At 42.5% G+C, this 16,078-nt stretch overlaps 1 long non-coding RNA gene across 2 annotated transcripts; it reads left to right on the forward strand.

The window, feature by feature from the left end:
* The first annotated feature begins 1,287 nt into the window (after positions 1 to 1,287).
* Positions 1,288 to 6,751, forward strand: LOC133973724 (uncharacterized). 2 transcript variants are annotated; one of them, XR_009924601.1, is made up of 4 exons: positions 1,288 to 1,965; positions 2,121 to 2,159; positions 2,240 to 2,352; positions 4,355 to 6,751. It is a non-coding gene; the product is annotated as an uncharacterized LOC133973724 (long non-coding RNA). The 2 variants fall into 2 exon arrangements; XR_009924597.1 differs by having other exon boundaries at positions 2,121 to 2,352.
* The last annotated feature ends 9,327 nt before the right edge of the window (positions 6,752 to 16,078 follow it).

The raw sequence follows: 16,078 nt of genomic DNA on the forward strand, positions 1-16,078 counted from the left end.
GTGCGAGGGATATGAGTTGACTGGGAAACATAATGTCTCAAGGAGCCGTGTTGTGAGACGGGCTGGGCCTGGGACAACAGCCTGAGCAAGTCAGAGGAAAGTGGTGCGGGTCACAGAGCCAGATGACTGACAGTGGCACAGAAGGCAAAGTCAACACGGCCCGGCTGCGGGGACAGACACCCAGCAGAGGACAAACAGGCCTTTGACCGGGCAACCTGCTCCGGAGAGTGAGGAGGACGCCAATGCACGGTCTTGTAGCCAGAAAGCCGGGGCCTGTATTTGTGATGGGTGCCTCACTCTGGATGCAGGCGTCCACATGAATGGCTATTCACCATGCAAATTCACACATAAAGGAGCGGGTAGAGTCGCACTGTCGAGGTACCAGTTTACAGCGAGTGTAAGCAGCTCATCACACGATTGGCTCATTGCAAATCCATTCAGTGTGCGGTGCATTAATCATGCTGCGGGCTGCCGAGGTTCACCATTTATGCTTCTCTGTAGATTACAAGAGAGGGCTATTGGAAATTCTGCCTAATAGCAAGGAAGCTCTCTTTATGCTCGCCGCATTCATTTATTTTTCCAGTGTTGCATGTGGCACTACATGCATGCTAATGGAGGTTTGATAGAGCGGCTGACGGATCCAGTATGTGCCCAGAATCTGCAGGGACCTGTATATATGAGAGCCACCCCTCTTTGCAAGCAAAGCATTGTGTTCACCAAGTTTAAAGGTACATTACCGGGCCATTGGTGGAAATAGCTTGCCGTACAGTAGATATAGACATCATTATGAGATTCTCAATCCCACCCATCAAACTCCCATGGGCTCCTTCTCAATTACCTTCTCCCTGCAAAGCTGCACTGAGAGGAGTTCTGACATTGCATTCAGCACTAATGTGCTGTTACTGCCTCACAAAATAAGATTGCATTACAAAAAAGGGTTGCGTGAATTAACCCAGATGTAAAAATAGCACACAAATTCGCACCCGCCCCGAGCACCCCACACATCCACACACCTACCTCGGTGCACGGCTGCTTATTGGATTAATAATTCTCCATTAGAAGACATGCGCAACGAAAGCAGCTGATTGTCAGAGGCGATCACGATCATTTAGGGATTGTCAAACTTGATCAGAGCCAACCCCGTCCGACGAGGCAGCGGCTCACTGCTGAATGCATGTATATTAAAAGTAGCAACGCTGCACGCGTGGACCACTGAGGAGCACACGGATCCACGAAACATCACACACACACTCGCATTGTTTCGTCAACATCAGATAGGACCATGGACGGGATTTGATGGATGGGAGTGCCAGAGGGAAAGTAATTTCCACACACATATTCTAGGTGCTATGGATAAGAGGAGGAAAAGGAAAGTTTAACTGGTTCCTCCACGGCTGGTAGATATAATAGAGAATACATTTGGATTATGTACAAGGGCAAGAGGCCAAAAAGTGTAAGAAAGTAATTAAACACTGCTGTCTACAGCAATCCTCACAAGCGTGATCCTTACCACTGTAACTGAGAGCCTGGAGAGGGATACTGCTATAATGCACAGGGAGCACTTCACATTACATTGGTGGGGTTACATGGTCTAGTCATTTTAACACTTCCACTGTGTGGAAAGTGGTCCTGGGTGTTACATGTACAAGTGTAGGTTCATGTGAGCAGCTTCATCCTGCTCCACAGGAGACATGGGTTGGATTACAACCCAAGCAGACTCATTATCCGAGGCAGCATTAGAACCCAAACACATTGGTGGGTCCTCATCCTCACAGGGTATTTTCAAATCTTACAGTATGTAATAACCATGGTTTATACCAGGAATAATGCCTCAGTAACATTGTTAACATTTGATCCGGTTAGTTTTGTTTTCACTTTTGCAATCGAGGGAACAGAGATAAGACACACATACCTGCTGCCGTCATTATCCACTTGGGCCACGTCTGCCTGAACTGGACATGAAAGGTCTGTAGACGGGTGAGCACCTGACTTTGCTGTGTAGTAAATCTGGCTTTTGTGCTCGTTAACTTTTTAAAATAAAGTGCATAGAAAAAAATGTACCCTCTGTTTGAAAGTAGAAAATGTATAAAGTATAAATGGCAACCGTCCTTGTCTTTCAGAAGTCATATCATCAGAGAAAAAGACAGCAAGCAGTCATGGTAGCCGCTTCCACATTTTCTTCCTCTATCATTTATAACTGTTTAATGTTTTAATTGATCAACTCCCTGCAATTGTTTAGAAAACCCAAACTAGGACAGGAACATGGTTGAGTTTGATCTGGACTGATGGTCTGTCCCCTGATCACATTTCACACCTGTTACCATGGATCGGACTAAACTGAGATGTCTGAAGGTAGGTGTGAAAGCCCTCTAAGACTTATATCTAGAAAATTAAAATAAAAAAATAGGCGCAGTTTGCAAATACCACCTATAAATGAAAACTGTTACCTGACTTATCTGATCACACATTCGTCCATGTCCCACCAGGACTAACTAGCTCTGCTGAAAAAGCATATTTTGTCTGTCGTCACCACTTTTATTAGATCATCATTCTAAAACAGGAAGACAGCTATGTAAATCAGTGTGACAGGTCGTAGGGGCTGTGAAGTCAAACGGCTCCTGTAAATGTAGTTTTATTCACACTCCGCACGGCCAAGTATTAGCTGCATATATTGGCAGGAAAATGGTGCGAAGGAAAGGGATAAAATATACATTCCCATTGCAGACAGAGGCTTCCTGTTCCAGAAAGTAAAATCCATACATTGCTATGAGGCACAAAGCTGCACGGCACTCTCCACCAATCAGCCGGGGTGAACTAACACCTCATGCAGCAGGGCAAGGTTTTATCTGACTAACCAGCTCCCAATCTTATTTTAACTAAACATCCCCACATCACTGGTCTTATGAAGCATGCTTTTGGAACTCTTGAAAGGACATAACTTATTACCCCCAAAAGACACTTTTTTGCGATTTCCATACTAATGATGAGCAGATACTCCACGTGTTACAAACACCATCTTTTCAGGTGTTTGCAGTAAGTGTATGTGAGGAGGCTGCATATTACAGGCGTTCTATCAGTGTCGTGCAGCTGTCGCTCCGGTTGAAGCCGATTCAGTGTTTGAAAATGTGCTCCGCTGCTAATGTGTTAGCGATGCCGGCGGAACAGAGGATTTGTTAGGTGAAACTAAGCTCGGCTCCCATCGTCTTTCTGAGGTTTTATCCTCAAACATCTTTCCCTCACACCTCAGAGTCTGACTGAAAAGTCTCCCTTTTCTACATTCCCAAACTTCACTGTGGCGTACTGATGGTTTGTGCAGACAGCGAGTGTGTGTGTGTGTGTGTTGGGGTGCTTATATTTGGGCTGCGGATAAAACTTTTTCCCCTGAAATTATTTTGCAAGCGTGCAGCTGTTTACTTTCAATATTTCTTGGGTAATCCTGTTCTGGACTGGAGCTATAAACTAAGATATTACTGTAAACAACTAAAATCTAGGATATTGGCATTGGTTCAGAGGTGTAAAAATATATAAACAAAAAAACACTTGGACTTCTACAGTTGCAATCAGCTTCCTGAAAACCAGTGATTAAGAAAAATCTGATATTTTCTGTGGACAGAAAGAATAATAATAATTTATCTATTTTTCCAAAGCACAATATGTTGCCTGGCTGGGAAGATTAGGCTCAACTCATGGGTGACCACTGAGTGAAGGTGGCCATTTTACAGAAGAGATAAGCTATTAAAGTCTGTTTGTGCAAAATCCTGATACAATAACCAATGGGTTCACAGCCGGGTCTTTATGAATAATTGATTTTTGAAGTATTATTGTGCAAAACAACAACAACAGAAGGAATTATTTATGGAATAGTGTATACGTTTCCCAGTGAAATGTAAAGACAATGCTTTGCTGCATCCGGACTATTATTAGCATGTGAGGGCGCAAAAGATAAAAGATGGAAGTAGCTCCCAGTTCAGCATGGTACGGTACATGTTATCGTGCCATCCACTTACTATCAGACAAAACAGTGAGGAGTTGGCACTCTAATTTATTCATAAGCCAGGCTTCTTCTTCCGTGGAGTTTTAGACAAAGAGATCACACAAAGGTAAGAGTTCTGCTGAGAAAAGCAAATTAGAAATAGAACACATCAAACCTCAGGTGGGAAGAGTTTACATGTTGCACTGTGCAGGTTCGCTTGGCAGTGCTCTCCAGCTGCTGAGCTCAACAGCTGACAAGATGAGGTTTGGTATGAAAGAAAGCGAGCAGATGGTTTGCTTTGACACAAAATACGGGGGAGTCTGCTGGTTTTTCCATTCTTTCTAACACTGTGGTGTCAAAATGCTCTTTCCTGGCTTTAAGGCTTGATGCAGCTGCATGTCAAGAATAATTCAACGTGCACAAAGCTTTACGGTCTCCATCAAGCTTTCTGTCAGACTCTATCAGGGAGTGAAGGTCACCACTCTGCCCTGCTTCCTGGCCTCCCTGCAGTCCGACCACGTGTCCTCACTCCAGCTTCCCTCGGAATCTTCTCTGACTATGTGGTCGAGGATCAGAACCACTTCCTGTGTCTCAGTCCCTGATTGCACAACGCTGATGAGTTCTTCACTCCAGTGTTGGTCTTTCTGAAAGCCAATACTGATACCTAAACCTGCCATTTTCTGGGACAGTGAATTATTTTGTTTTGCTCCAAAATTAAATTCATCTTCCCAAAAAAAACTGTCTTGACTTACAGTCGAGTGAGAGTTTTTTCTGTTTGGCTGCTCTTGAAGGTATTACAAATAGATTTACAGTTGATTAAACGGTTAAACTGAACATCATGCTTGGAGTGAACATGCTGTTTGAAACAGTTATAAATTGACAGGTGTAAATATACAATAAATGCACCTCAAAGTACATACAGTACATACAATATAGATAAAAACAAAACCATGATCAAAATGTAATTCATATCAGATAATAGATTTTTATCCAACATAAGAACAGAAAATTCATGTATGACTATTTTGATAATAAAACAATGATCCCAGTCAAACAAAAGTGCCAAATATTTCCTAATCTCAACTTCTGAAATGTAAAAAAGTTTTTATTTGTTTGAAATTGCTGTTATATGTATTGGGGTCTTTTGAATTAATCAGATAAACAAGACACCTGATCTCTTTGAATAATGTATAACTCCTCAACACAGTGAAGGTGCACAAGAGTGTCGCCTAAATTTACACTAGCAGCTAAATCATTATCATTTTATATGAAAATATAACCTATGAAAGTAAAATGAATAAATGTGTCGGAAAAGATGTCACTCCATTCAGGATACTCCTATTACTTCATCATCCTTTTAATGGATCTCCAAAACTCCCCCCCCCCCCACACACACACACATTTTATAGACGCATATAGAAGTTTCGAGCATCAATCGTTCTTTACAGACGGGCCCATCTGGTGTTTTCACCTCAAGTTATTAAATCTCTTCAAAATGACTAATATGCAGCTCAACACTTGCCAACACGTTTGACTCCCTTGACAGACAGCAGCCAATCAATAGTCACACCTTAATAATCACACCTCTTCTCTGCACTCATCTCAAAGTGACAACAATCAGGTTACATGACAGAAACAAATAATGTATGCTGTCTCTGGTGTGCAGTTTTCCCATTAAATAACCAGAGGCTCCATGAATAAGAGCAGGTTTCTAATAAAGAGAATTTACCACTTTCTTAATCACGAGCCTACAGAGCCCCATAGGTGTGATCAGGTCTATATGATCAATATCTCTCTCTCTCTCTCTCTCTCTCTCTCTCTCTCTCTCTCTCTCTCTCTCTCTCTCTCTCTCTCACTCTCTCTCTCTCTCTCTCTCTCTCTCTCTCTCTCTCTCTCTCTCTCTCTCTCTCTCTCTCTCTCTCCCTCCCTCCCTGCCGGCATCAGTATGTGACATAAACCATGTGACGCTGTTAAGAGCAACAAGACCAAGGAGACAAGATGCACCGACCATTTGAGTCATTTGAGAATATTACAAATTAGCCCACACACAAAGCAACGCTGCCAATGTGCTAACAGTTTTGTTGGCAATGTTGCCACAGATATCAGGTTGTTAATTGGTTGAAGTTTGCCAATGCCAAATTAATTTAGCTTTTTAGTAATCCATTTTTTATAATTTGATAATGCTTTTATATGGATTAATGCATTTTGTATTTGGAGTGCATAAGAGGGGATGGTAATAAACCTTCATTTTCATTTCAGTGGTTTTGTGACATGATGATTTGGCGATTTTGGATTTGCACATTTCTGTACCTGACACTAAATGCCTTGATTTTACACATTGTAACTGTTGCCACTATAATAATGTAATATGTTATAAAATTTTCTAATGTTTATTTTGTATTTGTATATATCATTGCTGTAATTAGAAATAAGACTTCTATTTTGAAGCCTCCGCTGAGCTGCATGTTTTGAGAAGAACCATCTAGAGGACACTCGGAGAAGTAACACGAAGAAGAGACACAGAGAAGCAGGCAGATGGAGTTACACACCTGTCTAACAGTTTGTTAAATAAGAGAAGATAAGAGGATTCCTTTTCAGAACATGCAGCCAACGAGGTATTTTGTTTGTTATTTATTTTAACTTTAACTGTAATTATTGATACTGTGTTTGCTAGTTAGCTAACGCTGTATGTTGTGTCTTTTGTTGCCGTGTGTGGCGCAGTTTTCACGGTCTGATGTGAAGAACAAGACTTTATTAAAGACCCGTGGAGGAAACCATTTGCTGTCTGACTGTGCTTGGGAGGGAGTCATACACATGATAACAATTCTCATTTAGCGTTTGGAAATTATGATATTGCATATTTGTATCAGATGATATGATTAATTTATCAATTAGGAATCAATCTATCATTTAACTATTTGATTATTTGCAGCTACATTACTTACATTTTAATTATTTACCACTAAAAGCCAGGAGAATAACTAAAAACAGCATTTTAATTCATTGTGGGCTCAGTTCTTTGTTTATCCAGGCAATGTATCTACAATATTCACACTCCTTTGAGCTCTGCTTTGGTCTCTACCAACTTACAGGTAAAACAAAATGATGCTCAAATCCAGCTAAATCGTCAACAAGCTTATGACAATCTGTCACTTTGCTGTTTGCTGCTGGACAGTTCGAATACAGTGGATTAATTCAGTGATTTGCTCAGTTGATGAAAGTTGTTGGACTGAACCAAACCTTCACACAGGAAGACGCGAAGGGTGAGGTGATCATTTTCTGGTTTATCACCACACATGACCTCTTTCCCATTACACGTAGTTATCTGATGGACCGTTCATGTAAAATCATCCAATTATCTTGTAATGTTCACTCTGAACATGCGGCCCAGGTCGTGTGTGAAGTAAATGTCAGCCCTCACACTGCCCAGATGCCTTTAATATACATGCAAGATCATAAATTCAATATTTACAAGGTGGTCATGTAACAATTCATACCACTGTAGAGGCGTGGTAATGCTGCGAGGACAGTTTCCAGGTGCAGCCTCTCCTTCAGGAACAACACAGCCATCACTTCTACTGGGAGACTTAACAGTAAAATGCAACATAACCATGTCACAGAGCTGAGTCTGTCCGGCTGCTGACCAAGGAAGTATTTCACTTGGAGAGCAGGAGCGACTGACAGATGCCTCAGCGGCAACACAGCATTTATCAAGGCATCTGCAGGCTGCGAATACAGAGGCCGCCTCTGCTTGTATCCACCTGCAGCTATCAAGACTGCCAAATCCCAGGCATGAGAGGAGCTGGCTGAAGCAGTACTCCGGTATCACAGAGCTGACCCCGCCAGACAACAGTCAGCTCTGGGTGTTAAACCACCCCATCCGCTCCATACATCACTGTTATCTCTATCACCCCGGTGAAGATTAGCCCTCCGCCCGCACTACCTACCTGTTCAGACTGCTGCTGTTGAGCAGAAAACCCAGAGAACCCAGGAAACATGAAGAGATAACCCAGAAAAACAAGGTTCCAGCTCTGAAATGTGAAGAAACGCACTGACACGTACAAAGTGCCTTTGCTTTTTCTCCCACAATAAACCTCACTCGAAATAATGTGTTTAAACTGGGTGGCTGTGGCTGAGCGGTAGAGTGGTCGTCCTCCAACCTGAAGGTCGGCGGTTCTATCCCCAGTCTGACCCATCTGCATGCCGAAGTGTCCTTGGGCAAGATGCTGAACCTTGAATGGCACCCCATAGAATAACAAAGTGGTGAATGTCAAACTGTACTGTAAAGCGCTTTGAGTGGTCAACAAGACTAGAAAAGCACTATATAAATACAAGGCCATTTAACTGCTCTGATTCCTGTGTGTAAGCTTTTTACTGTGGATTTGCAATAATAAAACTATACTCCTGTGTTCTTTCATGCTGCTGTGTCTCAGATTCACATACTTCCATACTCCCACTGGCAGTTTTGAGGGCAGACGATGTGTTCACACTTGGCAACATGGACTGTACAGTGTCAGTGTGTGAATGGTGAACTTGATATTGTCAAGAGTTTGAGGGTTCAAAATAATGGACACTTTAAACCCATAAAGGTTGCCATCTTTGCTATGTAATTGAAGAGAACAGACCACCAACATATCTTCCCTCAGTGAAAGTGGAATGTAATTTTCAGGGGCACCCACAAGTAAAACACAGCAAGAGCTTTTGGCGGCGCGACACTCACTGTCTCAGGCAGCAATCATCATTCCCAGTGAGTGCACAGCAGCCATGTTTGATTTGGGACAACATGCCCTGTAGGACTCCCCACACTACGTAAGTGAGTGCACTGAGTGTGCTGCATGTTCGTGTTTGATTTTAAACACAGCAGTTGTGTTTGCCTCTGTTAAATAAAACAACAGTGGATGAAATGAGTCCTGACTTTGCTCCGAGGTTCCTCCGAGTCACACCTGGAAGTTCCGCGACCTTAAACTGGGAAACATTGCGTATGTGTCTGTGTTTATTTTTTGCCGACACTGAGAATGCAAATAGCAGAAGACAGATGGAACTTTGTGTCGGTGTATCAGCTGTATTTTATGCAGACTCTGCTGCACTGCCTTCCTGCCGAAACAAGAACATAACTACACTGATGTGAATTGTTTATGCGCTGCATCGTCTCAGTTTTCTGAATAATGACAACCCGGTGGCCAAGGCCGCGTCCCGGCGCTGACATGATGTGGCGATGAGGATGTGCGGGGGGGCCATATGTATTCTCTAGATGACCCTGCTGAGAGTAATGGACGGGGCCACATGAACGTGGCAGGTTTATTAAAGCAGTGCTTCGAAATTAAGCCACAAAGTGGTATATTAATCATCATTCCACGAGACTAAGTGACAGAGGAGTGTAATCATTTAATACAATTTGGGGGGTATTGCATTTGAATGGAAATGGCTTGATGGCATATTTATTATGCTGTAGTACCTTCCTGGGTGGGAGAGGGCTGAGTGTGTGGGCTGCTGGGATTGGGTTCAATTTTCCTAATGCTTGTATATCAGCACAAAAACAAATAACATGAAGGGCTTCAGACATTAGAAGCCAGAGGTGAGGTACTTATTGGCTGCAGCACTTCAAATATGAAACAGCAGAGAGCGGCCAGGACACACACAAACACACAGACACACACACACAAACACACACTTGGTGAAATACTGTAGGTGGTCACAGCTCGGCCAAGGTCTCCATCATAAACTCGTTTAAAATCATTATTTCGAATAAGAAGCTCACTGCTTCTCGGTATATTGCGTGAATAACAGAATAGTTCCCAGCACATAGGAAGGAACCCTCTGCTCGTCAGGCACACATCTCCCGCTGTAGGTGTATCCTGCGCTCCGATCCGAGCATCCCTCGTAGACCAGCGTACTCCGCAAGTCCTGCATGTGCGCTCCTCATGTGCATCTTCACAACTCAACCATTCTGCCACTATCTCTCACCTCTCTCAATAACGTGTGCAACCAGAGCGCCCCCCCCCCCCCCCACCCCCCCAGTCTATTAATCACTGCGCTCTGCTGCCTGAAGGAATGCTCACAGATGCAAGATGCCCCCCCCCCCCCCCCCCCCTCCTTAACTTTCTTTAAAAACGCTCAGAATAATGTGAAGGTGTGGAGCGCATGAGATGGGATCGTCTCCCCCTCCGCCGTCACGCGCTCTACCTGTGCGGACCGAGCGGCACCGGGAAGCCACTGTGTGATTCGAGGGCGCAGGAACGTGCAGGCGGGCAGGACAGCGGCTGAACTCTACAAAGATCGCACACCATCGCAGTGGCACAGCATCTTGGAGCGATGCCTTACCTGATCGGGAGAGGAGAGCCGACAGGGAGCGGATGAGAGGAGGAGGAGAGGAGGGTGCGAGGCGCCTCGGGCAGAGCCTCGCTGTGCGCACCGTGGATGAAAGGGCTGCTACAGGAGTCCCGGCACTCAACTCCAAAGTGAGCCTCGTGTCTGTGTGTTTTCCTCCCCACGCCACCGGAGGACAGCGGGATTCAGACCACTCCCCCCTTCTATCAAACTATTTCCATCACTTTCCTCCCCCTCGCCTTCGCAGCTCCTTCAGCGCTCGTGTCAGACGCGTGTGGTGTTCGCTCTAATGAAGCGATGCTCTGTGAGGAATTCTTTGAAATCAGTAAGATGTCAGATCAGATATATGCTACAAGTTATGAAAGCACTCTGTTCGTCTCATGCATTCAACACGTGGTCCTGACTGGGGAGGCTATTCATTATTATATAATTTTTTTAATTATTTCAAAAACATGTTGCTCACCTGTAGATGCTGCTCATTGGAAACGTTTCCATTTGTGGGTCAAAAATTACTCAAATCAACGTTAGTGTCCCTGCTTATTAATACCTCTCTGAATTTCCCACGGGATTAATAAGGTTTCCATCTATCTATCTATCTATCTATCTATCTATCTATCTACCTGAATGGCTCATAGTATTGATCTGAATGTGTCGGCGGGTTTCTAATCTATAAATTCGTCATTTTCTTTTCAAATGTTTATATCCTGGGCAGTGCCTCGATTTATCCTGCCGTGCATAACTGTATTTATTCATGAAAGCTTCCGCATGTTACAGTCAAAAAAGTTTGAAGCTGGATAACTCACCCCATCAATGTTGGAAATCTTCCATTCTGATCGAAGAGGGACCTCCAATGTGCTACACCACGCTTTGGTACTAAATAGCCTACCACCATACTGTTAGATAGGAACAAATTTGTTGCTCTGAACGATACCACAAATGCTAACGAGCTAGCAATTGCTAATTTGAATGCAAAATGGCTGTGTTTGAAGTCAACACCACCCTGTCGAAATGTCTCCACTATGCAAGTAACTTGAGTGTACACCTAGGAGTGGAGAACCTCATATGGTTGTATATGGCCCACAAGAGAATTGTATTCAGCGCACAACAGATAATTCATAAAAATAGGCACATGACAGCAATAATTTATTTCTGCGACAAAGTACAATAACACGAGGCAGGGGCCATCCTTCAGAGGGCTCCCTTCATGTCTGTCAGGTCAGCGACAGGGTGAATGAAACCCACATTAGTGCTGTGTGTCATCGCTGACAGTTACAAAACAGTCTAGTTTGCGGGGACACACAACGCAGCGTCATCACAGCTGGAAACATGCAGCCAAACGTACATCCAGTACAGAAGGAGAATTTGTGAGGGAGCCTTGGTGCCGCTGCAGAGAACCGGACAAATTAAATCTGTTCCAAAGTGTCAGCTTGTCAGGACGAGCGGTCACAGAGTTGATTAATGATACGACACAGGGAGATACAGCAAAAACACAGAAGGACACAGCAAGACATTTCCAGTTTTTCTCTCTGGCCTCTCTGGCTTTACTCTGAAAACTCTTGATTGTCCGATGACTGCAGCTTCTGATATATGAGAAGTATTGCTTTTAACTCTGGGAGTGAAGGTCCATCGACTTCAGACCCAAACCAAATTGAGGGTGCTGCACCTCATTTATGGGTGTCGCCACTCTCAGAGATCCCCGCCCCTTGCTTGAATTTAATTGATTTAGTTTATTTTCGCCTTTATTTGACCAAGGTGATAAGTTCGAGTCTCAACTATCATTTTGGATTAAGTTTTACTGTAACAAAACAATTTCAGAAAAACAAAAACAACCTCCTTTAGAAACAAAGATAAAAGTGAATCAAAAGCTCTCGAGATAATTAAAAGTACTGAAAGAAATGAAGCCCTTGAAACCCTGTGTTGAAATGAAACAATTCTGAATGGTAAACAACTGCTAAGGTTAACCATTTTGTTTTTGAGATAACAAATAGACAGATTGCATTACTTAAAAAAATTGTTTCACAGTTTATCTTGCTTCGTCGTAATGATGTGTTATTGGTAAGTTCTATTTTCAGAATCCTGTTATATACAGAGTATCTTTATATAAATATAATATCAACAAATCCTATCTAATTCTTTACTAAACAGAGCAATAGGAAGAATTCGATGAAAAGCTGAGATGTGACGTGTTTTGCGAGGGGGGGGGGTTCTGTTTTTACCGACAATAAAAGGGAAGAATTTGGGTTCTGGTCTCATTCTGAGGACCTTGGCCGGTAACGCAGTAGAAAGAGAGAAAAGTCATTATCGTTACAGATAATAACTCCAGGGGCCATTCGTGTAAGGACAAATCCCAGAGGAAGGTACGCCTGCAGTATGCACATCATTATCAATATAGGCAACTCCCTCGTGAAATTCCAGACCCCCGAAATAGAAGGGAAGAGGCAAGGCTAGATTTCAGTTTCATGATCTGTGGAGAATGTGCTCGGGATCCAGGAATACCGACTACACCAAGGGCAAATATCCAGTTATCAGAAACGTCTACATAATTAAAGTATTCATTTCAAGTAATTACTGCCTAATCCGGTGGGACACCAAGTGTTACATTATGAACTTCCTCATATTGAACAACCTGGGAAAGTGTTGCAGAGCTCCGTAATATTAGATGGATTCAATCACTTGGCTGAGAACATGACTCTTACTCTTTGTCAGCGGTAGCTTCCAAAGAAGCAGGAGCCAATATCTTTCACAACAAGATGTTTAAGGAGAAACAATTTAGTCCAAATTTTACCTGAGAAATAGATTTTTAGTGAGCTATTTTATTATGTTAGGATCACCAGCTCAAAATGAAAGCAAATCAGGTCTTTGAGAAACCTCACTTTAGCCCGGAAACAATCTCAGAGTCCATTTGCTATCCTCTGATGATGCATTAGCCTCTGAGTGATTGGCCAAATATGTGGGGTTTTCACTGTAGTGAATATTCGGTACAAGACCTTGTGTTCTGAGTCAAATGTTTCCCACAGTAGGGTAGGGTTTTATACCCCTGCATTTCTCCTCCTTTTTCAGACCCATACTTGAAACCTAGGATTACCCAGAATGCCTTGTGAATCACTGGCAAGCTGGCAAGATTACGATAATAATTGTAATATCTTAGTATCTTAATATTATTTCAATGTAGTATCATCAAAAAGGTTGCATAACATTTAAAAAAAACGCATTTCACCTAATTTCATGTCAAAGCAACAACTACTGATGACGTACCGGGTTTTGCAATGACGACTGATGATGTAACGGCTTCTTGGAGGTCTGTCCCAATTCGTAGGGGAAGATTTCAACCACTTCCCCTTGTGACTCCGTTTCAAGGGGCAAGATAACCCTCGAAAACAAATAGGGCTAGGGCCAAGGTATAAAATGGCATTGGGCCCAAATCCTACTAAAATGTGATTGGTCTTGCTCACAGATTCTGAATATTCACATGGAGAATCTAAAGAAACGATTTTATTGAAAGAGTTATGACGTTAACCTGCAAGAGAAGAAATTTAAGTGGCGATGGGCGGAACAAAGAATCTCTGTAACTATTAGATAGCACAATATATGAAGATCATTATTATATTACGTATCTGACCGTTGTTTATAACAGAATAAACATAGCCGCTAAATATATTACTGTTTGTTATCCAAAGCCACTTCTTCAAGTTGTCCACCCACCCCTTGCTGGCTGAGCACAGAGAAACAGGAGTTTTTTGTTGTGACAGGCTTTGTTCCCACATCATTTATTTCCCCCAAATATCTGAGAAAAGGGAAGACACCTGTAGCACACAACTAAATCATATAAACACTGGTCCAATAAGAAGAATAACTGGATGTTCAGCCCATAATACACACATGATATCATGGGGCAGGAAAAAGGTGGACAAACCAGACCGCACTTAAGATCCATTTATTCATCCCAAACACATGCACAGACATGCAAAGGCACACTCATGATGGTAGGGAAAGTTTATCTCTGCTTTTTACCCATCTGGTGCAGGACACACAGAGCAGTGAGCGACCATGTACAGCGCTCGGGGAGCAGATGTTGGGGGAGTAAGGTGCCTTGCTCAGGGGCACTAGACAGGGTAGGGAGACTCTTGGATTTTTGGACAGATCAATCCAGGTTCGTCTTTTGTTGTCTCTCCGTGGAGTCGAACCAGAGACGAACCGGAGACCTTCTCTGCCCATAGTCGAAGTTTCTGCCACTAGACCACCGCCTCTCCTCTCGGGATTCGTGTCCTGAACACAGGACACGAATCCCGATCGAGTCCGCTGCATTGAACATTATCCTTCTTGGACAAATACAAAACCAGGGAATTCCAAAATGTATGAGGAAAAATCATTTAGCAGGAATGGAGAGAATGATAAATGGAGAGACTTGAGTGATTTCTATAGTGGGTTGACATCTCAGTGTGCTGAAGTAAAGAATAACACGCTGTTGCTGACTAGTGCCATTGAGCCGAACACTCAAATCTCTTGACACCCCTTGTCACTTGCTCTGCAGCTGAAAGTGTTGTGATAATCAACGAACTGTGAGAATGCTTATGTTTGTATTTATGAGTGCGCTGTGTGTGTGTGTGTGTGTGTGTGTGTGTGTGTGTGTGTTTGTGTGTGTGTGCGTGTGTGCGTGTAAGACAGAAAGACTCATTGTCAGCTTTTCTTCCAGCAGTGGCTACGAGACCTATTGTAATGCAAACAAAGGCCTATCTTGTCGTGGAATGTGCTGTTCTTACGACACAGAGGATGGTTTGGTCCTTAAATTCAACCAAATCTCATCGAATGACTGGAAAGAGAGAATGGGACAGCTTCCCTCTGATGTCCTATATTTTCATTTGCATACTCATTTTCATTAAGAAACTGAAAAGATGCAAGGCAAAGACCTGCACTCTCAACCACTTCAATGTTAGAGCCCCGACACTCTTGCTTCCTCACCATTCTATTACAAAGAAATAAACCACAATCTGACATGTAATTTATTCTATTACTATGTGATGAAAACAGAATATGTGTGAAGAGCAGATTTATAATTATAATTTATGGTACTTTAGTTTTCAGAAGAGTAAAAACCTCCTGCTGTGAATATCTGATCCTTACTGTGGGATATCCTCCTTTATTCTACACAAAAGAATCATAGTATAATTGGAGGAAACTTTCAAGCTTGTACTATTAATGATTTATCACATCTATTGTTCAAGAGGTTTTCTCTTCAAAATAATATCTAAAGGTACACTGACCAATATTTGCATTTTGTTGTCTCACCCCACAAAGGCCAGCACGTGAATTTCGGTTTTAAAGACTTGATTAACAGATAGATAAATAAATTCAAAATTCCACAGTTAAAAAAATATCTTAGCTTTCTGACTTTACTCTGTAGTTCTTGCACAGAAGATGCAGGGTCCTTCCTCAAATAATAATATCTATAATTAAAAAGACTTCAAAACCACAATTAACAGTTTCTTACCTTTGGTTTAGGAGCAGAAACTAGTTTTAAAAATGTACAAATCAAGATAAATATCGAGATATAAGAGACATTTCTAATCATGATAAAATATTTGAACGTGTTGCTCAGCCCTTGTGTTAAGCTTCAACCACAAATCACTTGGGTTTCCAGGGACCTCCAGGGTTTTTTATGTCGTCACCAGGTCTGAAGTTAAGTTGATTGTTAGTAAGTGTGTCGGATAGTGTTGTCATGACAAACCTTTTAACAGAGTTGTGCTTTGAAATGTAACAAATAATGTTAATGATTGCATT

This window comes from Platichthys flesus, chromosome 2 (genome assembly GCF_949316205.1).
Source record: "Platichthys flesus chromosome 2, fPlaFle2.1, whole genome shotgun sequence".
In the NCBI taxonomy this organism is placed as follows: Eukaryota; Metazoa; Chordata; class Actinopteri; order Pleuronectiformes; family Pleuronectidae; genus Platichthys; species Platichthys flesus.